Below are 24886 nucleotides of genomic sequence, written 5' to 3'. Positions count from 1 at the left end.
TACGTGCCACCATCTGTTGGGTAACTGAAAAGCTGATGTCCGCATGGCAAGAGGAATCATCTGATTCGAGAAGCAGATAGAAGCCCCAGATCAGATCGTTTTTAACATTTCCTGCTATTCAGATATGGGATGTTTCTAAAAAAAAAAAAAGTAATGAAACATTAAAAAAAAAAGAGATGAAAAAATTCTCCCAAATTTTGCTATTGAACTGACACACTTTCTAGAAATAAATTCAAAGTAAAATATGTAGTTTTACAAACCTGTATTTTTCAGGCAACAGAGCAATCAAATAAGAAAACAAAGCCAAAATTATGGACCAAGTTGTTTACTAAATGAAAATTCTAGCCTTCATTATGGCTGTGGGATTTGGCTCTCCCAGAGCTATCACACCTGGCTTGTTGAGCAATAAATACCTGTGGCACCATGAGTCAGATGGGGCATTCACTGGCAAGTCAAGAGAACCAGACACACTACTGAAGTGACGTCTTTCCACCTGCAAAGGTACACCACTTGCTGTCTACAAACTAATTAAGCATGATGTGGATAGAAAAGAGCAAGGAAGAGGGAGTAAGAGGCCCGGGACTGGGAGCTTCTTGGCAGAAAACATTTCTGTCAACAAACCGTCAGTCTGTTAGGCTCCACCTCATGTGATCTTTCAATACTTTGCATGCCTCTGTACAACCCATCAGATCTGTGTTGCATATCTTTCTCCATGAGGCAGGAAATGTGTCTCATTTTTCTGTATCTTTAATGACAAACGATGTCATTGCATACAACTCAGCATAAGGCTATTAACTGAGTACAACAGCACAGATTAGAAAGTATCTCAGGTTCAAAAATTATTGCCAGTTAGTGGTAGAAAATCCGTGTCCTGCTCTAAACTTCTGGGAAAATGAATATACATTAACTTTAAGGACAATAATCAGAGATATTGTAATATAGGACGGCTGTGAAACCTGGCAGGCAGAGCTCAGAGTAGCATGAAGCTCCTTCAATGCTGAAGCTCTCTCCTTGAGCCAAAGAGGAGGCATCACTGCTGGCAGCAAGACAAGGACACCACTCCAGTCTTTCTAGTTACCCTGCCCAAAGAGATAAATGATAGCACTTCCTCATATGAAAAGCAAGCCTCAATCCCTAACTGAAGCACATGGAATTCTGGCTTCTTCCAAAACTATATCTTCCAAAGTGTATTAGGGGGCATATTTGGCCAATTCTCAGTCAACAATTTCCATGATCTATCTAGATCATTGGTATTTGCTGACCGTTGCTTTCTTTCTGAAATCTCGAATCCCTTATGTTCTATGAGAACATTATCTCCTGGTACTCTACTTTATAGGTGGACATTTTCTGTGACTACTTTGAGGTTTCTTTCTCCTCTCACCAAGACAAGATTATTTACCACATGGCTCAGTGTTTGACTCTTATTCCTTTTCTCTAAACAATTTTCCCTTTAGTAATTCAATCTATTCTCAAGACTTTAACTACATTAGTGTTCAAGAAGTGAGCATGTCTATCCATGTCTATCCATGCCTCTACTTTAGTTTCAGTTTTACAAATGTTTGCAAGACACCTTTTTGTAGATGCTCTGTCATCAGTTCATTGCCTTGTCTTGCTCTACATACTGCATGCACAAATTTGGAAGGTCTCTCCTTTGGTCTGCATCTCAATTTTTCATGAATTGACTTAGGTGGTAGAAGAAATTATTTAGAAATTCAATGAAGCTTTTTAAATTCAGAGTAAAAGAGTCTCTCAAATGAAATTCACAGTTTTTCCAATGTTCTTGGCAACTATACATTTCTATCATTTTTGTTACCATATTTCTAATGGTTCAAGCTAAAAACCAATATTCAAATTTAATATTCACCCACCAGTATTTAAATGATCAGGCCCGATACGGTGGCTCATGCCTGTATTCCCAGCACTTTGGGAAGCCAAAGAGGTGAATCACTGGAAGTCAGGAGTTTGAGACCAACCTGACCGACATGGTGAAACCCTGTCTCTACTAAAAATACAAAAATTAGCCAGGCATCATGGCACATGCCTGTAATCCCAGCTACTCTAGAGTCTGAGACAGGAGAATTGCTTGAACCCAGGAGGCAGAGGTTGCAGTGAGCAGAGATCACGCCACTGCACCCCAGCCTGGGCAACAAGAGGGAACCTCTGTCTCAAAAATAAATAAATAAATAAATAAATAGTCAGACAAATCTTTTTATCTTTATCTATTCTACTATTTGAATGACCATTGTTAGAATGGGCTAAAAGAAGATAAGATTTGAAGTCTCAGAAGGAAACATCTGGGCTCTATTACTAATAAAAATGGTTTCATGCTCTGCCTTACATTTGATTTATTCATATGGGTCTGTCTTTCCAACTAGATTTGAGGTTCTAGAAGGAAAGACTGATATTTGATTTGTTTTAGTGTTATATAAAACAGTGTCTAATATTTTATATGTGCTCAATAAGTATTTGTTAAATTATTGCAATTTCAAGTACTAGGCTTCTTACAGATGAGACACTGAGGTGTAGAAATATATGTCGTGTGCCCATGACCAATATGAACTTCTCTCTAACTTCCCCACTGGCGCTAGTCCTCTTCACTGCATGTCTCAGATCCTGCAAAGGCTTTTTGTCTCTACCTCCAGCCTCTTCCCTCTCACTCATCCTTCACATTGGTGCTTGATGTCATGCAACCATCTCCACTGACTTGTTCTTGTCCATGCCATCATAATGAAATATGTCACTCGTGGCTTTTCACAACTGCTTTCCTGACCGTTTTCGAACTTGTCTCTCACTTTGATGCAGAATGTTTGTGTATTTCAAATGATCACTCTTTTCCTCCCTCTGCCACAGCCATGAGAGATTTTTCAATCTAAGAACGTGGTGGGGTTCCTGAAGGTAAAATCCACAGAAGTGTGGGGATATCCTTGACTAAAGTTCCCCCAATTTTTTCAGAGTACTTTTGGTTTCAACTATGACAATATGAAGAGCTGTTCAGCTTCCAGCAGTTCATCAAAATTCCCATTTAATTGTTCCTATCCATTTATAGCTTTAGTAGCTTCTGCCCCAGGTAAGTTGATCTTGGCTGTGTCTCCCTGAATTCATCTGTCTCTTCAGGGTAATGTAATGTTTTGTCCACAGTCTCACTTCTCTAATAGATCTAAAAAAAGTCATTGATTTTCAAGTTGTTCAACTTTTTCTTGTCATAGGGGCAGGAGTGATGACTTCTAAGCTCTTCACATTGTCAGAGTTGAAACCAAAAGTATTCTGAATCCCTCCTGATTAGTCTAACATTGTTGGATGTGGAATGGCATAAGAATGAGAAATATATGGACTGTATTTTATTTAACCTCACATTCAGCTCTGGGAAGGGCAGAATAGAGTTAAGGCTCAATATACTGCAAAGCGTTAGAGTCGAGTCAACAGAAAAAGACAAACTGTCTCACACATCAGAAAACTGCTACGCTTCAGTTAATCAGCAGAATCAGTAAAGATTTCTAAGTGTACTAATTGCATAAATTATAGAAGAGACTTGTAAAATTTAAAAAGCATAATAATGTTTTGCAGTGTTAGATGTGTGTGCCTGCATTCTTGAATAAAATTACAACCTTAGACACAGCACGTAATTATTCACACTGCTTATAAATCTGAAACTTAAAAGGGAAACCTATAAATTTTCAACAAACAATAGCACCCACACACTTACTTCATATATCTGCTCATTCCCAAGCACCAGATTTTATACAGCTGCCTGAAATTTTGGCAGAGGGCATCCTAGATGCTGCCAAGATCATGAGAAAGGAAACAGATCTTAACCCAGTCCATTCCAACTTTAAGTATTCAAGATCATACATTTCTGAGTGTTCAGGGAACAAAGATTTTGATGGTGAGAATAATGTCTGAGAAAGAGAAAATTTCATACAAAGATTAAATTTATAATATACTTTCAGAGTTATTTTTCTGATTTTTAACAGATGGGTTAAGAAACAGTGTAGATAGTGTAGAGGAGAAAAGATTTCTTCCTTTTATTATTACTATACTTTAGGTTCTGGGATACATGTGCAGAATGTGCAGGTTTGTTACATAGGTATACATGTGTCATGGTGGTTTGCTGCACCCATCAACCTGTTATCTAGGTTTTAAGCTCTGCATGCATTAGGTATTTGTCCTAATGCTCTCCCTCCCCTTCCCCCCCATTCACAGACAGGCCCTGGCATGTCGTGTTCCCCTCCCTGGGTCCATGTGTTCTCCTTGTTCAACTTCCATTTATGAGTGAGAACATGCAGTGTTTGGTTTCTGTTCCTGTGTTTGTTTACTGAGAATGATGGTTTCTAGCTTCATCCATGTCTCTGCAAAGGACAGGAACTCATCCTTTTTTGTGGCTGCACAGTGTTCTGTGGTGTATATGGGCCACATTTTCTTTATCCAGTCTATCACTGATGGGAATCTGGATTGGTTCCAAGTCTTTGCTGTTGTAAATAGTGCTGCAATAAACATATGTGTGCATGTGTCTTTATGGTAGAATGATGAAAAGATTTCTTTCCTTACCCATTGCTAGGCTCATGGCAGAGGCACTTATAACAAAAGACAGATTAACAAGATAAAAACACATAACTATAAGTTTTATGTGACACATGGACGTTCAGAAATTAATAGCCCAAAAAATAGGGAGACCTGTGTAATTTTATGCTTAGACTTGATGAAAAGTGGACAGTCATGCAAAAGTATGAGTGGACAAAGAGGGCATGATCTAATGGTGATAAATTTGGGGAGGAACTTAGTAAGGCCTCTTTGTCAAGATTCTTCTGTGTCTTCAGAGATAAGAATATTCCTTCCTTTGGGGTATTAGGAGGGTACCTGTTAAATGAGTGTCTTATACATTACTTTAGAGAAAGTCAGATTATTCTTTTATGGCCTGCTTCTGGGAAGAAGGGCATGAGAAGGTCAAAGAGACCTTCCTGCGTTTGTTGTTTTCTCAAATGCCAAGGTGCCATTTTTGGGGGTAGCATGTCCTAAATCCCATCAATAGAAAGAAGACACTTGGACGGAATCTAAGATATGACCCCTCACTGCATCTCTGAAGCATTCCATTAGGAATCCAGTAAAGTCCCAGAGAACGTATGCTAACCAGTCATTCATTCCCAGTGGCTGTGGAAGGAAAAAGTCTGGCTGTAACTGTAGGAAATGCAAAAAACTGGCTTGAGGAAACAACTTAGGAGCAAATTTTAAAGGGAGTTTATTCTTCCAGGAGAGAGATTTTTTCTCACTATAAAGCAAGACCAATCCCACAGAAGTTAGAAATGTCCGATGCCTTTTGCATTCACACTTCAAGTTGAAAAAATATTGGTGACCTTTATTCTAGGAAAGGAACGTATTGTATCAAAAGAGTCTAGATTGGGAATCAACAAAGACTAACCAGTCAGATAAATAAATACCACATGCTGGCATGATACAAGTTCTCTGTATGCTCTTTTCTAGTAATCACAAATACCCTCTCCCTGAAAGGTAATTTCTGTGTAACTTACGGGATAATTATTTCCTTGCTTTCTTCACAGTTTTGCCATGGAAATATATGCCCCTAAGATGTAATTAAATTTTGTTGTTACTAAACTTTATTAAAATTGATTAAAAATGTATATATTTTTGGATTGCTTTTTTTACACAATATTATGTTAGTCACATTTATTTATATTGCTATCTATAATGTGGTTTGTTCATTTTTTGTTGTAAGACTTTCCATTGTATGATAATAGCACAATTTAAATATCTGTCTTTTATTGATGAACAATTATTTCTCATAAACTATGTCCCAGTGAATAGTCTTGTACATATAGCCTGTTGCAAACTTGCAATAATTTCAAGTCTTACTCTTTATTAGCTTTTCAAAGATCAAGCCAATGACAAAAGTAAAAGCTGTTTACTCAGAGATTGCTATACCAAGGAAGTCAGCCATCATCAGAGTGGCAGAGACTCAAAGGCGGGTAGAGGAATAGGCAAGCTTTATAGTGGAGAAGGGGAAGGCTTCCAGTGTGCTCTGATGGAAGGCTGTGGTCATAGGGCAGCTGTAGATGGGCTAACTAGAAGTGGGACAGCCTATGTAATTTATTAGGGGTATATATTTAGCTTTGTCTGTTTGGTCCTAAGTTAAAAGTGGTGAAAAAAATTAGGGAAACTGTCAGTTTTTAATCAAGTCCTGCCTATTTGAGGCTGGTTATTACGAAAGTTAGTTTTGAGCTTTTTGGATTGATACTAAAGATAGCAATCTAGCCTTCTTATAGCAGGCTGGCTTCCTGGTCTGTTTACTGTACAGAAGGGGGTGGACTTTCTGGGCAGGTTGCTACAAGTTGTGGTTCAAAGTTCTATTTTTATATTTCCTCCAGCCATTGTTCATTTGTATACTCAGCATCCCACTTTTGTGATTTTTGTCATCTGGCTTTCCTGAACTTTAGGATATAATAACAAAATATATTTCATATTACTTTTTGTGATAGTTGGATAATATTATGATATATTTGATATCTATCTCATTGTTTGACACATAATTGTTCTTTCCTCTTTACACCTCTTCCAGTTTAATAGATGCTTGACAAGTGTCTACCAGTGAACTACAAGCAGCATTGCTTGAAATGCGGATGTTGTAAAAAAAAAATCAAACACCAAAGTACTGGAGTAGCTGTATTGATGCTCCTTTCTATCCTGTGAATCCATGTCTATGTTGCTAGTTGTAACATCTCTGTGTTCCTCCCAAAGATAAAAGTCCTTAGATAAATTAGTACATTTTCCTAGTGTCACTTAGTAAGTGGAAGATCTAAGATTTAAATCTAGGGCTGTCTGATTCCAATGTACATGCTTTTATTTGCTGCTTTTCCTCCTATATGTAAATGCCTCCCAGTATTTCAGGGCATTTTCCTAACTTATCAGACCACAGGGATACTTTTTTTTTTTTTTTTTTTGAGATGGAGTTTCCCTGTTTTGCCCAGCCTGGCGTGCAATGGCACAATCTCGGCTTACTTCAATCTCTGCCTCCCGGCTTCAAGCGATTCTTCTGCCTCAGCCTCCTGAGTAGCTGGGACTATAGGCATGCACCACCACACCCAGCTAATTTTTGTATTTTTAGTAGAGACAGGATTTTACCACGTTGGTCAGGCTAGTCTCAAACTCCTGATCCACCCGCTTTGGCCTCCCAAAGTGCTGGGATTACAGGCGTGAGTCACCACGCCCAACCAGGGATACTTTTAAGGTTATAATGTATTAATAGAAACCCCACAGAAAATGTTCAGAGATTCAAAGAATAAACAGAAGTTTATTACATAATAAGATTTTGTAATTTATTTTGATTGCCACTTAATATGAAAAACCTATTTTATACATATCCATTGTAATAAAGAGAAGCAAATGAACTACACAGTAACTAAGCTGATGGTCTTGAATTAAGCTATTCCAAACATCATTAATGCTTACATCTTGGAAAGCTCCTCACCATCTCTACCACCAGTTTTTAAAACAATGACTGTTGTTATTTAATTTTACTTTGAGGTTGTGGTTGTTTTAATTTCACTGGATTTTTGCTTATATCATTTGGTCACAATATGAGAACCTCAATATTTTTCCCCACTTAACTGCAGAACTCGTTTTGTATAGTTTGGTTGTTCAAAGTATACATAGAGTATATTACATTTTCTAAACAATAAAAAGATACAAAATACATTTGATATATTACTAATATAGTATTCAAATTAAATTATAAATGAAAAGTGTTGCTTTTATCTGTTTTTAAGTAATATTTAGTATTTCCTGGAGGGTGTTTTAGGAAATGCGATTATAGTAAGGCTAGGCACTGTGCACTCAGCATTAGCGACAATTAGAATGCATTGAAATTTTTCAATTTTATAATTCTTTTCAGAGCTAAATTTTCTCTGTTTATCTGACCAGTTGTCAAAGGTAAGTTGGTTTTTAAAAACAATGATAAACTCTAAAGAAAGAGGCTTTCTATGTCTTTAAATATTCCAAAGGGAATATCTACCTGTTTGTGCTTTTTAGCATGTAGTAGTACTAAAGTTAGCGGATATTCATATCACCAAGGGTTTTCTTTACCTCATCACTTTTAGAAAACTATTGCATGCATACCTAATCTATAGAAATTATAGTGCATGAAATTATGGAAGTCTTTGTTTAGCATATTAAAGCTTGCCACATTGTTAATGCCCTTTCGGAAAAATTCAGGCCAGCTACTGTCCAACCCCATGGGCTCAGGCCTGCTTATTCCAGTCACTTCTTTACAAAGTCTGGCAGAGACTGCAGCTCAGACAGGTCCTTTTCTTTAAAATGGCATTCGGCTGGTGTAAGCCCTGCTCAGGTGTGACAGATAATCCATTGCTATTGCTCATATATATTGGAGTACAGTGGAATTATTTAACTGAAAGGGATAAAAATCAAAGAAGGACACAGCTTAATTTTATCTTGCTTTATAGAGGTTTAAGAAACAGTACGAGGTTTATTGAGGCTTTGTTTTGGTATACCGTATTGTTGAAACAGGCAGTTACAAAGTTAAAAAATGAGACTATACTGATGTATTATTTTGCAATGACATCTGAGAAATAATATATTAATATAACCAGTAAAAACAGAACTGAAATTTAGTGTTCAAGGTAAAAGGAATGTATCTGAAATTTGTGGAATTAGGTTTTTATCTTAGTTTTTCCTATTAAAAAAGGTATGATTCTACACAAATCAGATCACTTCTGTGAACAGCAGTTTCTTCTTTTATATAATTTCATTATAAGGTCCCTTTTGTCTGTATCACAAGATTTTAGGAAGAACTTACAACGCAATTCAAGGGAATGTTATAAAATGTTAGTGAATCCAGAGTATATAGGAAGCATTTTGCTGGGTGCTTTCTACATAATGTATACACAAATACATTGTATATTGTGAATTACCATACAAATGTATGGAAATATTGTGATATATAGAATAGTACTTACAACTGAGAACATGTGACACTTGGTTTTCTTTCTGAGTTATTTCACTTAGAATAGTGGCTTCCAGCTTTATACATGTTGCTGTGAGCTGGGCTGTGTCTTGAAAGTATGTCTATCCTTGTACATAATGTCATGAGTATAATTACCCTGACTATAATTAAATGAAATAAAATTGTTTGGAACTAAAGACAGGAAATGAGAAATGAGTAGATGAGGGTTGATGAAGAAAGCAAGGAAGATTGGGGAAAAAATGTGACTGATTGAGAGGAGGGTGAAGGATTTACCTGGAGTGAAAGGGAAAGAGTAAAAAAGAAGAGTTGAAGTTGTTTGTCGCTGTTCTTACATACATCAAATCATGCATGAGATTTGAAAGAAACTGAATTTTGGTGCCAAAGACGTTTAGAATTAACAAGATGATACCAGCAGAGGAGTCCTCCAAGATGTGAAGTTTGGGCTGGATGTCTAAGCCAGTCTGTTTTGGTTGCTATAATAAAATATCATAAATTGGGTGGCTTATAAACAACAGATATTTATTTCTTACAGGTCTGGTGTCTGGAAAGTCTAAGATAAGGCACGAGCAGATTTGGTGAGTACTAGCTTTCTGGTTCATAGATGGCTGTCTTCATGTTACACCCTCATGTGGTAGAAGTGATGAGGGGTTTCCTGGTGTTTCTTATATAAGAGCACTAATTCCATTGGTGGAAGCTTTGCATTCATGACTTCATCAATTTTCAAAGGCCTTACTTTCAGATATTTCCACACTGGAGAATAGATGTGAAGCTATGAATTTTGGGAGAAACATACATATTTAATCTATAATATCTATTCATTAGGCACTAATGCATTGACATTAACTATTAAGTGAGGCCAAGGACTTAAGAATGTGTGTTGGCACTCCCTAGCCTTCGCCCACAAAGAAAGAATCTACTTAGTCTCTTGCCCTTCCATTTCCTGCCTACTTCTCTCTTATCCTTAGAATCTGACATAGTCAAGCCACTCTTGTCTAGGTGAATTTTTCTCTTATGTGTTTGCCAAAATAATAATTCTTTCTTTCATTTCATCCAGATATACTTTATAGTTAGCTAAAATGATACTTCTTATCCTTGGAAGACCATTTAGCATTAGACAGAGCTGGTTTTGAGCTCATGGATAACTTACAAATGTCAGCATCTCACAGAACATCCCCCATTCTTACCACAACTCTGTGGGTATGAGGACACCCAGACTAAGTTCTGCAGAACTCAGCCAAGAAAGATGCTCAGGGCTGCCAGTCTGACAACGAGATATCACAACTATATCTGGGTTAAAATAATAAGTATAAAAACTATAACCTCTGTGACAGGCTTTTCTCCTTCCCTTCTATTTTCGGTTGGTTACTTCATTCTTTTTCTCCTTCCTTTTTGCTTCCTTCTTCCTTTTATCTTTCTTCCTAATTTGCCCTCTTATTTTTCACTAGTCAGACATTCATTCAGCCAAATAGTTGGCACTATGCCACTGTTTTGAGTACTGCTGAGCATTATATTCAATTTTAGAAAAAAGTTTTCCTGCTCTCATAGAGTTTAGGTCTAGTGGCAGAGAAGGAAATTCATGCAAAATCATATACATAAAGATCAAGTTAAACTTTGATAAGTGCTCTAGAAAGAGGTGGAAGATAGTTTCAGAGCATATAATAGGGAGAAGAGAAGGCTTTTCTTAAGAAGTAATGATGGAGTAGAAATCTGAGGCACTGTAAGAGTTAATTAAATTTAAAGAAAAGTGTTCTTTTTTTAAAACTTCATTTTAAGTTCAGGGGTACATGGGCAGGTTTGTTATAATATATAGGTAAGCTTGTGTCAGATTTGTTTTACAGATTATTTAATCAGTCAGGAATTTAGCCTAGGATTCATTGGTTATTTTTTGTGATTCACTCCCTCCTCCAACTCTCCACTTTCCAGTAAGCCCCAGTGTGTGTTGTTCCCTTCTCTGTGTCCATATATTAACATTATTTAGTTCCCACTTATAAGTAAGAACATGTGGTATTTGGTCTTCTGTTGCTGCATTGGTTTGCTGAGGATAATGATCTTCAGCTCCATCTATGTCCCTGCAAAGGGCATGATCTCGTTCCTCTGTATGGCTGCATAGTATTCCGTGGTGTATATATACCACATTTTCCTTATCCAGTCTGTCATTGATGGGCATTTAGATTGATTCAATGTCTTTGCTGTTGTGAAGAGTGCTGCAGTGAACATACACATGGATGTGTCTTTATGACAGAATGATTTATATTCCTTTGGGTGTATACCCAGCAATGAGATTGCTGGATTGAGTGGTATTTCTCTTTTTAGCTCTTTGAGGAATTGCCACATTGTCTTCCACAATGGTTGAACTAATTTTCACTCCCACCAACAGTGTATAATTGTTCCTTTTTCTGCACAACCTCTCCAGCATCTGTTATTTTTTGACTTTTTGGTAATAGCCGTTTTGACTATTGTGAGATGGTATCTCATTGTGATTTTTATTTGCATTTCTCTAATGATCAGTGATGTTGAGTTTTTTTTCATATGATTGTTGGCTGCATGTATGTCTTCTTTAGAAAAGTGTCTGTTCATGTACTTGCCCATTTTAAATTTTTTTTCTTATAAATTTACTTAAGTTCCTTCTACATGCTGGATATTAGACCTTTGTCAGATGCATAATTTGCAAAAATGTTCTCCCATTCTGTAGGTTGTCTGTTTACTCTGTTGATAGTTTATTTTGCTGCGCATAAGCTCTTAAGTTTAATTAGATCCCATTTGTTAATTTTTGCTCTTGTTGTAATTGCTTTTGGCATCTTTATCATGAAATCTTTGCCTGTTTCTATGTCCAGGATGCTATTGCCTAGGTTGCCTTCCAGGGTTTTTATAGTTTTGGGTTTGACATTTACGTTTTAATTCTTCTTGAGTAGATTTTTGTATGTGGTGTGAGGAAAGGTTCAAATTTCAATCTTCTGCATATAGCTAGCCATTTATCACAGCACCATTTATTGAATAGGGAGTCCTTTCCCCATGGGGAAAAAAAAAACTTCAGCTTTGTCAAAGATCAGATGATTGTAGGTGTGTGACTTTATTTCTGGGCTCTCTGTTCTATTCCATTGGTCTTTGTGTCTGTTTTTGCGGGAAGAGCTTTCAAGCAGTAAGAAGAACATGTGCATACACCCGTTGGTAGGAATATGTATGACACATTCAAGAAACAAAAAGAAGACCAGTGTAGCTAGAGTACCAGGAAAAAATATGCATGGAAGCATATGATGTTGGAAAAATAGGTGGGTACCAAACAATGCAGGTTAACATTAAGAATATTTGTCTCTATTCTAAAAGAATAGAAGGACATTAAATGTTTTAAAGATGAGGATACTTACTTAGACTTCTATTTTGAAAAGATGCCTTTGGTTGCAGGAGAATAGAGAATGAATTGGCAGTTTGTAACTAAGATTACAGAAATGACTCAAAGTATTAATTTCAGGGAATTAGTTACCTAGTTTATGAAATGGATTAAAAAGTCAAAGTGAGGTAAACCAGAGTTAGCAGCAGCTTGATGTCCCTGACATGCCCAGGCTGGGAGGGCAAAGGAAAGAGGCGACGGACTGGTGTCCAGGGCCCACGGTTTTCTAATGGAAGCTGGAATCATAACAGGTAAGCTCTATATCACAGAAAAGGTAGAAAACAGTGCCATGAAAATAGCTGGCTCGTTCCTACCATCCTCCAATATCCTGCCACTATCTCTCATTGGCAGAATCATCAGGAAGTCAGCTGACACATATCTGGGTTATCAAAGTGTGCAATGGTTAATCTCCCTACAATGTCAAGCAGCACGCAGGAAGAATGAGGGTCTGATCTAAGGGCGAATCGGTCCAGAACTAGCAGAAAGAGCAGGAGTGAATGGTGAGGTTGGTGGTGCATATTTGGAGGTATTGAAATAATTCAGCAGCTTATACTAAACTAGTGGCAGAGAAAATGGGGAGAAGTATATTTAAGACATATTTAAAAGAAAAAATCAGTAAGACTTGGTGATGGATTAAATTTGAGAATTAAGGAAATATGAAGTATAAAAAATTTCAACTATTTTCTTTGATTGGGTTAGTTTTGTGGTTTCTACAGAACTATAAAGCTGCCACTCAAAAATAATCCCTGAGTGTTTAACCAAATTGCTACTCCAAGTTATAATAAGAAACGGTAGCCAGCAATTGGCTAGATGGCATGCAGCAGAGAAAGAGGGAGATTGGCTGCTACCATGGAAACATTTGTTATTGTCACCAGGAGGCACAGGAGAGAACAGCAAGTTCTATTAACTGAGGAACAGAGGATTTATGGAATAATATTAATAGATCTCCCAGATATCTTTTTTACTGATGATAAAAACCAACTCACTACAGAAATTTAAAAGATACCATACCAGATATGATAACAAATGCTAGGGCTGTGTGTGTGTGTGTGTGTGTGTGTGTGTGTGTGTGGTGAAGTAGTTGAAAAATACCTTGAGAATTTCTACAAAAAGCCATGTAGGTAGTCCAAAAACTAAGTCTCTCAAGGCATCAGAACAAAGGTGAAGATGAAGCTGTGGCATAGAAGAATTCATGGGCCAAAACATGAATGGCTGCCAACTGATCCTGTGCATTTGCAACTGCATTTAAGTGGGTGAGGTGGAGTGGACCAGAGAGCTTAGTAGTCATTAGACCTGTTCGCAACAGCTTTTGCCTGGTTCGTAAGTCCTCAGGGGAGAGTCAGGACCTTGACACAAAACGCTTCCACTTATGATAATTTATACATTTTTAACTTTAGTAATAATGTAAGCAAAAGATAGCTAAAGCAATTTTGTCAATAATAACCCAGCTATATGATGATGCACTACTTCCATGGCTCAATGAGACATTAATTAAGTGCCTAACATATGCATGACTTTGTGCTAGTTTCTTAAAGGGCCACAAAGAAATACAGAACACATTTCAGCACCGATGCCGCAAGATTCTTTCATTTTTAATTTTAGTAACACAATTTATTAGCTCTAGCAACACTGAAGTCCAAGCAAATCTACCTACTAGTATCCACCTACTAGATACCTACTACTATCTCACATATAATAAAACCTCAATCTAAATTCATGTGAAAGAAAATCTGTTTTATGGATCAAAAAAGTTAATGTGTATATGTAAAAGCCATAGGATTTGAAAAGATCCTGTGGACATTATCAAATAAGAATGAAATGAAGTGTTTGAGGTAGACAAAAGCACCATTAAACAGGTAGTTTGTTTCGGAAAAGCCTCAAAATGCCATTCTGACAAGCACACAATCTCTGAGGGTCAACAAAATAATTCTGGAAGATACATTTTTTGTGCCAGGAATTAGATTATAATCAGGTCTTTTTCATAGAAAAATAATTTAAAAAATCATCAAGGAAACAAACAATCAGGTGACTTGCCAGAGATAGAAAACTGAAGAGCAAGATGTAAATGTCTCGATAGAAACTGTATGAAGGGCAAGTTGACCAAACTGTTGAACTTGTGATCTTTGATTTTGTGGAGGTAATCAACATCCAACTTTAATTCTACATTGCAGAAACAATAGAATCACATTGGAAGACAATGGAAAGCCTTAGAGATAAAACCAGGCCCTTGCCTAAGATACTTGATACCTACTTTTAGGGTTCAATCAGAAATCTTGGCATCCTAAAGAAGAAAGAAGCAGGGACTCAAATTGAAAGAATTTATTTTGCAGTGAGGCAGGATCGAGGGAAAAAGGAAATGGTGGAGCTACTGAGCACACTGAGAGTGTTGTGCACTTCTCCCTCACTGAACAGTTCCCTGACCTTGCCCCTGAGTTTTCAGCTTCATTCAACTCCATAGACTGCCAAGGGAAGGCATCTGTTCTGGAGCTTTGCTCATCTGGTTGATAGGGAGGGATAAGAATGGCAAAAGGAAGGTGTAGAGGATTTACTGGTTTGGGAGAGGACTCTTTAAAAATCATTGTTTTGAAAGTTGGAGCTCTGTAATTTCCAGTGTTAGATCAAAGCCTGGTACGTCTGATAGGAATTAATCTTCTACTTACTTTGTGTTGAAGAGTGGCTTCCTGTGCCCAGAAATAAGCTGGAGTCATGGACGACTGAGTGGTGTTTCGAACTGTAGAAAAGCATGACCACAAAATCAACTCAGTTCCACGGAGTACTGGCCATGTGGTCATTATGGGTGCTGAGCATGTCTTCCCCGTCTTATTAGACTTTAGCCTCTCTATCTCTTACAAAGTAGACTATCACCTTACATTGTGGACGTCAGCCACTCAATGACTCTATTAATATGTGAAAATTCAGAATTATGAAGGGAAAAATTCGGAATCATCCTTTTGACTAAGGATAGTGTATTGGCTCACAAGTTTACAATTTGCCAAAAGTCAGACCCCTAAGGAATGCATGCACAGATAATCCCCAACTTCTGAAGGTTTGACTTACAATTATTCAACTTTACAATGGTAAAAAAGTAATACCCATTCAGTAGAAATTGTATTTCTCTTGCAATGCTGGGCAGTAGTAGTGAGCCACAGTTCCCCATCAGCCATATATTTTAAATTTATGATATTTTCAACTTAATGATTTGTTTATCAAGATGCAATTCCATTTTTAAGTCAAGGAGCATCTGTATTCCATAGAGAAACACAATTATGTTTTTAGGAAAATAAAACATTAATGATGAAAAAATATGGAATTTTAAATAGAAAAATTTATATGGACTATATTAACAAAACAAAGTTAAATACAAGACTCATCTGATTATTATAAACGCAAACATTACTGATGGCAGTGCAGTTGGACATCATCCGTTGGATAGCAATTTGACAATACATACGAAATGTCATAAAAAATTTAGTAATCCCATTTATTGAAAAATGCCAAAGAAAATGTAAAAGAAAGGGGCTGTATGCAAGAAGATTATTATCAAATTAAATTAATTAAAATGTTCAATTATAAGGCAATATTTCCATAAAATAGATCTTATCTATTTAATGGACTATTGCCTATGTAATAAAATAATAATTATAGCTACTAAGCAGTACCATAAATATATCAATATAAAAATGTTGGGGCCGGGCGCGGTGGCTCAAGCCTGTAATCCCAGCACTTTGGGAGGCCGAGACGGGCGGATCACGAGGTCAGAAGATCGAGACCATCCTGGCTAACATGGTGAAACCCCGTCTCTACTGAAAAATACAAAAAACTAGCCGGGTGAGGTGGCGGGCGCCTGTAGTCCCAGGTACTCGGGAGGCTGAGGCAGGAGAATGGCGTAAACCCGGGAGGCGGAGCTTGCAGTGAGCTGAGATCCGGCCACTGCACTCCAGCCCGGGCGACAGAGCGAGACTCCGTCTCAAAAAAAAAAAAAAAAAAATGTTGGATGGGAACAATGAAATTCACTAAATTAAGGGTATACACACACACACACACACACACACACACACACACACACACACATATATACACATATATATATTCTGGTTAGAGCAATAAAAAATTATCTGTGCATGGATAGACACTGAAAGATATGATGGAGAGTCACTTTTTTCTAGTGTCTTGCTTTTATGTATCAAAGGAATGTTTTTATTTTTAATTTTGTGGGAACAAGATCTGCCTTTTCTCTATTTTTGTCACTCTTTTCTATACATAGATGGACAGAAGACTAATCCGATTGGTGAGTCTGGGGGAAGGGGTCACTGCACATCTACATCCTTGCCTTTGCTCTTTTCTGGGCCTTGAAGACACAGGCTGCAGGCATTTTTGCCTTTGCTCCAGCATCCTTCTATGGGTAAGGCTTCGGGGACAGGCCTGTCCCTTGCAGAGCACTCCTGACATTTTCCAACTTCACTGACTATGACTAGGTGCATGTATCAATTCTATGGGGTTAGGAATAAGATGTTTTTTGGTGGTTGTGTCTTTATCTGGTTTTGGTATTATGGTAATGCTGGCCTTGTAGATAAGTTCAGAAGTATTCCCTCCTCTTCATTTATTTATTTTTTTGAAATAGGTTGCGTATAATTGGTATTAGTTCTTTAAATGTTTGGAAGAATGCCGCAGTGAATCTGTCAGTTCCTAGACTTTTCTTTGATGGGATTCTTTGTATTACTGCTTTGAGTTTATGACTTACTTATCTGTTCAGGTTTGCTAATTCTTCATGGTTCAATCTTGGTGGGTTCTATGTTTCCAGACATTTATCCATTTTTTGTAGGCTTTCAATTCTGTTGGCATATATTTGTTCATAATTGTCTCTATTGATTCTCTGTATTACTGTAGTGTCAGTAGTAATGTTTCCTTTTTCCTTTTTATTTATTTGGTTCTTCTCTCTTTTTTTCTTAGTCTAGAGAGATGAAAGTTCGTTGGTTATCTTTTTCATAAAATAAGTTTTTGTTTTGTTGATCTTTTTCTTAGTCTCAATTTTATTTGTTTCTACTCTGAACTTTACTATTTCTTTTCTTCTACTATTTTGGGTTGCTTTGTTTTTGCTTTTCAAGTTCCTCGAGATTATCATTAGGTTGTTTATTTGGAGTCTTTCCATTTGTTTTTCATATAGGCCTTTATTGCTATAAATTCTCCTCTTAGTACTGCTTTTGCTGTATCCCCTAGGTTCCGTTATGTTATGTTCCTATTTTTGTTTCCAAAAAAATTTTAAATTTTCTTCTTAATTTCTTCATTGACCCATTGGTTGTTCATAAACTCGATGCTTTATTTCCCAGTATTGTTCAGTTTCCAAAGTACCTTTTGTTATTTATTTCTGTTTTTACTTTTTTATGGTCAGAAAATATACTTGTTATGATTAAGAATTTTTAAAATTTTTTGTCTTGTTTTGTGGCCTAACATACGGTCTACGCGATGGAAATGCTGAGAAGAAAAATATATATTCTGCAGCAGTCAGACAAAATGTTCTGTAAATGTCTCTTAGGGCCATGTGGCCTAGAGTACAGTTTAACTCCAATGTTTCTTCATTGATTTCCTGCCTTGATGATCTGTTCATTATCCAAAGTGGAGTACTGACGTATCCTACTGTTTTTGTATTGTAATCTATTTCTCCCTTTAGATTTATTGATATTTGCTGTATATATCTGGGTGCTCTTGTATTGAGTAGATAATAGATTTATCATTGTTAGATCCTCTTAAGGAATCATTATATAATGCTTATATAAGGACCTTTATCATTATATAATGACCTTCTTTGTCTTTAGTTTGTTTGTTTTTGACTTAAAGTCTATTTTTCCAATGTAGTACAGCTACTCCTGATCTTTTTTGGTTTCCATCTCCATGTAGTATCTTTTTCCATCCCTTTACCTTCAGTCTGTGTATGTCTTTATATGTGAAGTGATTTTCTTGTAGGCAGCCTAGTTAGGTTTTATTTTTAATTTATTCAGCCACTCTATGTCTTTTAATTATGGAATTTAGTTTTTTTATATTCAATATTATCTTTAATAGGTAAGGCTCTATTCCTACTATTTTATTACTTGTTTCCTAGTTTTTGTGTAGTTCCTCTCTTCCTTTATTACTCTCTTTATACGTGGTTAAGTGATTTTCTTTGGTAGTATATTTAAATTTTTTTTTTTCAACTTTTGAGTGTCTTATACATTTTTGCTTTTTTGTTACCATGAAGCTTACTAAAATCATCTGGTAGTGGCTGAGCACAGTGGCTCACGCCTGTAATCCCAGCACTTTGGAAGGCAGAGGTGCGTGGATCACCTGAGGTCAAAAGTTCAAGACAAGCCTGGCCAACATGGTGAAACCCTATCTCTACTAAAAATACAAAAAAGTAGCCGGGTATGGTGGTAGGCACTGGTAATCTAGCTACTTGGGAGGCTGAGGCAGGAGAATCACTTGAATCCAGGAGGCAGATGTTACAGTGAGCCGAGATCATGCCATTGTGCTCCAGCCTGGGTGACAAGAGTGAAACTCTGTCTCAAAAGGAAAAAAAAATCATTCTATACTTATAACAAACATTTAAAACTAATACTGACTTAACTATGAATGCAACAACAACAACAAAAAAGAAATCAAACAACTTCCCGAACAAAAACCTGGTATGTATACCTTGTGAATTAATTCCCTTCTTCCTCTACATTTTGAATTTTTTGTGTTACAATTCACATTTTTGTATTTCTTGTTGTTTTACAAATTTTTGTAGTTATTCTTACTTTTAATAGTTTTGTGGTTTGGTCTTCTTATTAAAGACACAGGTGCTGTAAACACTACAATTACAATATTAATATTACAATTACATTAGCATCCTTTCTTTCAGTTTGAAGAACTGCCTTTAGCATTTCTTGTAGAATAGGTCTGGTAGTGATAAATTCTCTCAGCTTTTGTTTGTCTGGAAAAGTCTTTATCTCTTCTTCATTTCTGAAGGATAAGTTCGCACAATGTTCTTGTTTAACAATTTTTTTCCCCCTCAGAACTCTGAATATATTGTCCCATTCTCTCCTGGCCTGTAAGGTTTTAGCTGAATGCCTTTTGCCAGGCATATTAGATCTTCCTTTATATGTTTTTTTCCTTCTTTTCTCTCACTGCTTTCAGGATCCTCTCTTTGCCTACCACCTTTGAGAATCTGACTGTAATATTTCTTGGGGTATTCTTATTTGGGTTGAATCTGATTGATGACCTTAGACCTTCCTGTACCTGACTGTTTATATCTTTCTGCAGGTATGAAAAGTTTTCTATTGTTTCTATGATTCTTTCCACCATTTTGTCTTTCTCAGTTCCCTCTTTAATTCCAATAACCTAAATATTGCTCTTTTTATGTCATCCAATAGATCTCATACACTTTGTTTTTTTCTTTATATTCTTTTTTCATTTTCCTCTTCTGACTATATATTTTCAAATAGTCTGTCTTCAAGCTCAATGATTCTTCTCTTTTTTTTCCATTAATTCAGCTGTTGATGCTGTGTTGCATTTTTTATTTCATTCATTGTATTTTTATGTTCCAGGATTTCTGGGGGTTTTTTGTTTGTTTTAGTTACTTCATCTCTCTGTTAAGTTTCTCTGATAAATTTCAAATTGATTCTCTCTGTTTTCTTGACGTTTGTTTTCTTAAAATAGCTTTGTTGAATTATTTGTCTGAGGAATTATACATCTCCATTACTTTAAGGCTAGTTTCTGGTGCCTTATTTTGTCTGCTTGATGAGGTCATATTTTCCTGAATGTTCTTGATACTTGTAGAGTGTGATATTGTGTATACATTGAGTGCTTAGGTAAGTATTTTAGTCTTCACAGGCTGGCTTTTTATGTGCCTGTCCTTCAGAGGGCCTTCTGGAGATTCTAAACTGACCGATTGTTGCGTTTCCTGAGCCTGTGACCACAGTAGTCATCTTAGCCCTAGTGGATTCTCTAAGCCCAGGTTTGTCAAGAGTCTCACAAAGGCTCAGAGTTTGACATGGCTTTCCAGCCTAGATAGACCTGGGGAAGATCTAAGTAGGGTACTAAGGCTGTGTGGGAACGCTGCCGAGGTACCTGAGTCTGGAAGGCTATCCCAGTGACATAGATAGGTGTGCCCCCCAGTAGGTCTTTGCACAGGCAGAAATGGTTTCCAACTACAACAAGAAGAGCTGAAGATGTGACTAGAACCCCTTGGGACTGGCTATGGGACAGACTGAAGAGCCCATCTTTTTGGTCCAGACAGGTACATAGTTCTCAGCAAGTCCTTGTGCAGGTGGGATAGATTCCTGTTTGTAGTGAGAGGGACCAGATCTAACACTGTGCCTCTTTGGGATCTGCTGTGGAAAAGAAGTTGGCTGGTGTGCCTGTCTAGGAGAGTTAGATTTCCAGGCTGGGATATATGGGCAAGTCTCCTCTGAGTCATTGTGTGAGCAGCTCTGGCCTGAGAGGTCACCTGAAGAAGGCTGGCGCAGCACCACAGGGCAACTTTCGGGTCCTACTGCCAAGATCAATGTTAGTGAGCAGACCAGCCTTTCTGCCAAGGGACTGGGGTGCTCAATTTCTTCAGGACCACATGACAGCTGATTTTGGTTGCAGGTTCAAAGCCAAACAGGGCTGTAGCCAAGCCCCCTGGGGGACTGAACTATTACTAAACTTGAGCCTAGAGGCAAGCTCAGCAGATCAGCCACCTGGATGTTGATCTGTACTTTTGAAACAACCCTCCAAAGACTTGAGCTCTACCAGGGTTTCACAAACTCCTACCTGAATCCTGCGGCTCTCACAGAGAGACTTTTGATTCTAGGTAGACGCAGAATTTTTGTGTTTTTTAGGGAGTATTAGCAGATTCCTTCTATTTTACCATTTTGGTGACATCAGTCCTTCTATGATTCTCTTTATCATATTTGCAAGATTGTCTCGTTTGTCCAGCAAATTTAATCTCACTGTATCTGAGAGACCCACTGTTGCAATGGAGGTTGTAAGTTGAAAATAATACCAAAAGAGATGAATGTAAATTTGGTTGACTATCAAATTCTATGGACAACTCAATAAAAATGTTTTATTCATTTATTTTCTTAGTTATTGAGCGGGAAGTCTTAAAGTGTCTGATTATCTATTATTAAAACAGTATGTTTTTAAAATATTTTGTTAAAAATTTGATTCAAATGATCAATAATTCAAAATTAATCATTAAAATAACTATGTACTCGTCGTTACTCTCAACTAAAACTGAGTAAATTGAAATTTACAGAGGATTAATGACCTCATCAAGGTCACAAAGGTAGTAAGTGGAAGGGTACTTAATCATGAGGCTATTCAAGTGTCATGGTGAATTCACAAACTGGTTACAGAAAGAGTTGAGATTGTTCATGTCAAAGTAGGTGGCTCCTTATTCTTAGAACTATAGCGGGCATTACTGTTTATCAACACTGACAAGCTTGTCACATAATCTAACACTGGTATAAGTTCATGACAAAAGTCTCTTTTGAAAGGTCTTTAGACACAGATGTCTTTCTCTTAGCTGGGATCTGTGAACTGAATCATGGTTACAGAAGGGCTGACAATCTGAGGGCCTGATGGTGAACTTCAGCAATTATGACAGTTTTCACAGTTGCTTAGCATCAAGACAGAGAATCTGAAAGGTAGTTTTTGGGGGACTTCACAGAAAAAATATCCTCTAGTGATAAATGGAATAACCTCTAATAATGTGCTGAAAGATTCTCCAAAGAGGGGAGCTTACTTGGGGGAAGTTTCTGAATTATAGTATCTGCCACCTTGCATGTTAGAGAGCTTTTGTCTGTGGAGGCTAAAAGGATGGCCACTTGTCGAGGATACTTGAAAAAGAATTAGGTTTAGTCTAAATTGTATCATTTGACCTCCAGGATCTCTTTCAGTCCTAGGTGGAAGACAACTTTAAGAAAAAAAAAAAAAAAACCTACTCTTTCACACCTCACCATTTTCATTTCCATAAATTGTCCTCCTTGCATCAGCTCGTCTCTGAAATTCTACAGAGGTAACTGATAAAACCAATTTATCTTCTTTTGCAAACTATTTCACCTGCTTAGCAATGAGTATCTTAAAATAGAGGGGTAATATAACCTTTATCTTACAGAAAGGATGTAGGAAGATCAGAGATAAATAATTATTACAATTCTAATTTATTAGGGATATGTGAAAGAAAATTATATCAAAGTAGGGAAAGAAATGAAGAGGAGTTAATTGCTTTTTAGTTATTTATTAAATGCTAGCTTTGGGCTAGGCACAGTTCTAGAAATGAGATATAGCAGTAAATGAAAACAAAAAAATTCTACATATCTGTGGGAATATAAAAAATGTGCTTGTAAGCCAACAACTATGTGTCAGTTTGTGATAAGAATTATGAAGAAAAAACAAGTAGGATGTTAGAGAGTAATGAGGGGCTGCGTTATGTACTATTTTCTATATGATGGTCATGGGAAGCTTCTTGGATGAGGTGACATTTGAGCATAATGAATTCTATGAGGAGTCATAGCATGTGGATATCCAGAGAAAAACAATCTAGGCAGAGAGTACAGCAAATGTAAATGGCCTGCAGTGGGACTATCCCTTTGATATCTGAGGAAGAGCAAGGAGATCAATGTGGTTGTTGAAGAATGTGTCAAGGAGAGGCGATGGTATCAGAGAAACAAAGGGTCATATATTAGTCTGTTCTCATACTGCTATAAAGAACTCCTCAAGACTGGGTAAATTATTAAAAAAGAGGTTTAATTGACTCACAGCTCCACACAGCTGGGGAGGCCTCAGGAAACTTAACAATCATGGTGGAAGGGGAGGCACGTCTTATACGGCCACAGGCAAGAGAGTGTATAACGGAAGCGAAGGGGGAAGAGCCCCCTACAAAACCATCAGATAGAATGAGAACTTACTCACTATCATGAGAACAGCATAGGGGAAACCACCTCCATGATCCAATCACCTCCCACCAGGTCCCTCCCTCAACACCTGGGGATTACAATTTTAGATGTATTTGGGTAGAAACACAAAGCAAAACCATAATATTTTGCCCACGGTCCCTCTCAAATATCACATCTTTCACATTTCAAAACTAATTATCTGAGACAAGTCAAGGCCCTTCCACCTAGGAGCCTATAAAATAATAATAAAAAGAAAAAGTTAGTTCCCTCCAAGATACAATGGGGATATAGGCATTGAGTAAATACACTCATTTCAAATGGAAGAAATTGGCCAAAACAAAGGTGCCACAGGCCCCATGCAAGTCCAAAATCCAATAGGGCAGTTATTAAATCTTAAAGCTTCAAAATAATCCCCTGGACTCATGACTCACATCCAGGGCACACTGATTAAGGGGGTGGGCTCCCACAGCCTTGGGAAGCTCCTTCATGGGTTGGTATTGAGTGGCCTGTGGCTTTTCCAGGTATACATTGCAAGCTGTTGGTGGATCCAACATTCTGGGATCTGGAGGTTGGTGACCCTCTTCTCACAGCTCCACTAAGCAGTGCCCCAGTGAGGACTCTGTGTGGGGCCTCCAACCCCACATTTATTTCCCTTCTGTACCACCAGAGGTTCTCTATAAGGGCTTTGCTCCTGCAGCAGACTTATGCCTGGACATACAGGCATTTTCAAACATCCTCTGAAATTTAGGTGGAGGTTCCCAAACCTTAATGCTTGACTTCTGTGGACTCACAGACACAACAGCACGTAGAAGCCACCAAGGCTTGGGACTTGCACCTTCTGAAGCAATGGCCCAAGCTGTACCTTGGCCCCTCTTAGCCACAGCTGGAATGCATGGCATCAAGTTGCAATGCTGTATACAGCAGTGGAGCCCTGGGCCCAGCCCATGAAACCAGTTTTTCCTCCTAGGGTCTCTGGGCCTGTGATAGAAGGGGCTGCTTCAAAGGTCTCTGACATGCCCTGGAGATATTTTCCCCATTGTCTTGGCTGTTAATGTTTGGCTCCCTATTACTTACGCAAATTTCTGCAGCCGGCTTGAATTTCTCCCCAGAAAATGGGTTTTTCTTTAGCTATTGCTTCATCAGGCTGCAAATTTTCCAAATTTTTATGCTTTGCTTCCCTTTTAAACGTAAGTTCCAATTTCAGACCATCTCTCTCAAGTTTAAAGTTCCACATATCTCTAGGGAAGAGGCAAAATGCTACCAGTCTCTTTGCTAAAGCATAGCAAAAGTGATTTTCATTCCAGTTCCCAGTAAGTTCCTCATCTCCATCTGAGACCACTTCAGCCTGGACTTCATTGTCCACATCACTATCAGCCTTTTGGTCCAAACCATTCAACACGTCTCTAGGAAGTTCCAAACTTTCCCACATCTTCCTGTCTTCTTCTGAGCCCTCCAAACTGTGCCAACCTCTGCCTGTTACCCAGTTCCAAAGTTGCTTCCACATTTTCTGCATCTTTATAGAAGTACTTCATTGCCTCAGTACCAATTTACTGTATTAGTCTATTTTAACACTGCTATAAAGAACTATAAATTTTAAAGAAAAGATGTTTA

This window comes from Rhinopithecus roxellana, chromosome 1 (assembly GCF_007565055.1).
Source record: "Rhinopithecus roxellana isolate Shanxi Qingling chromosome 1, ASM756505v1, whole genome shotgun sequence".
In the NCBI taxonomy this organism is placed as follows: Eukaryota; Metazoa; Chordata; class Mammalia; order Primates; family Cercopithecidae; genus Rhinopithecus; species Rhinopithecus roxellana.
The sequence above is the reverse complement of the archived record's forward strand: the minus strand, read 5'-3'. Positions refer to the sequence as shown.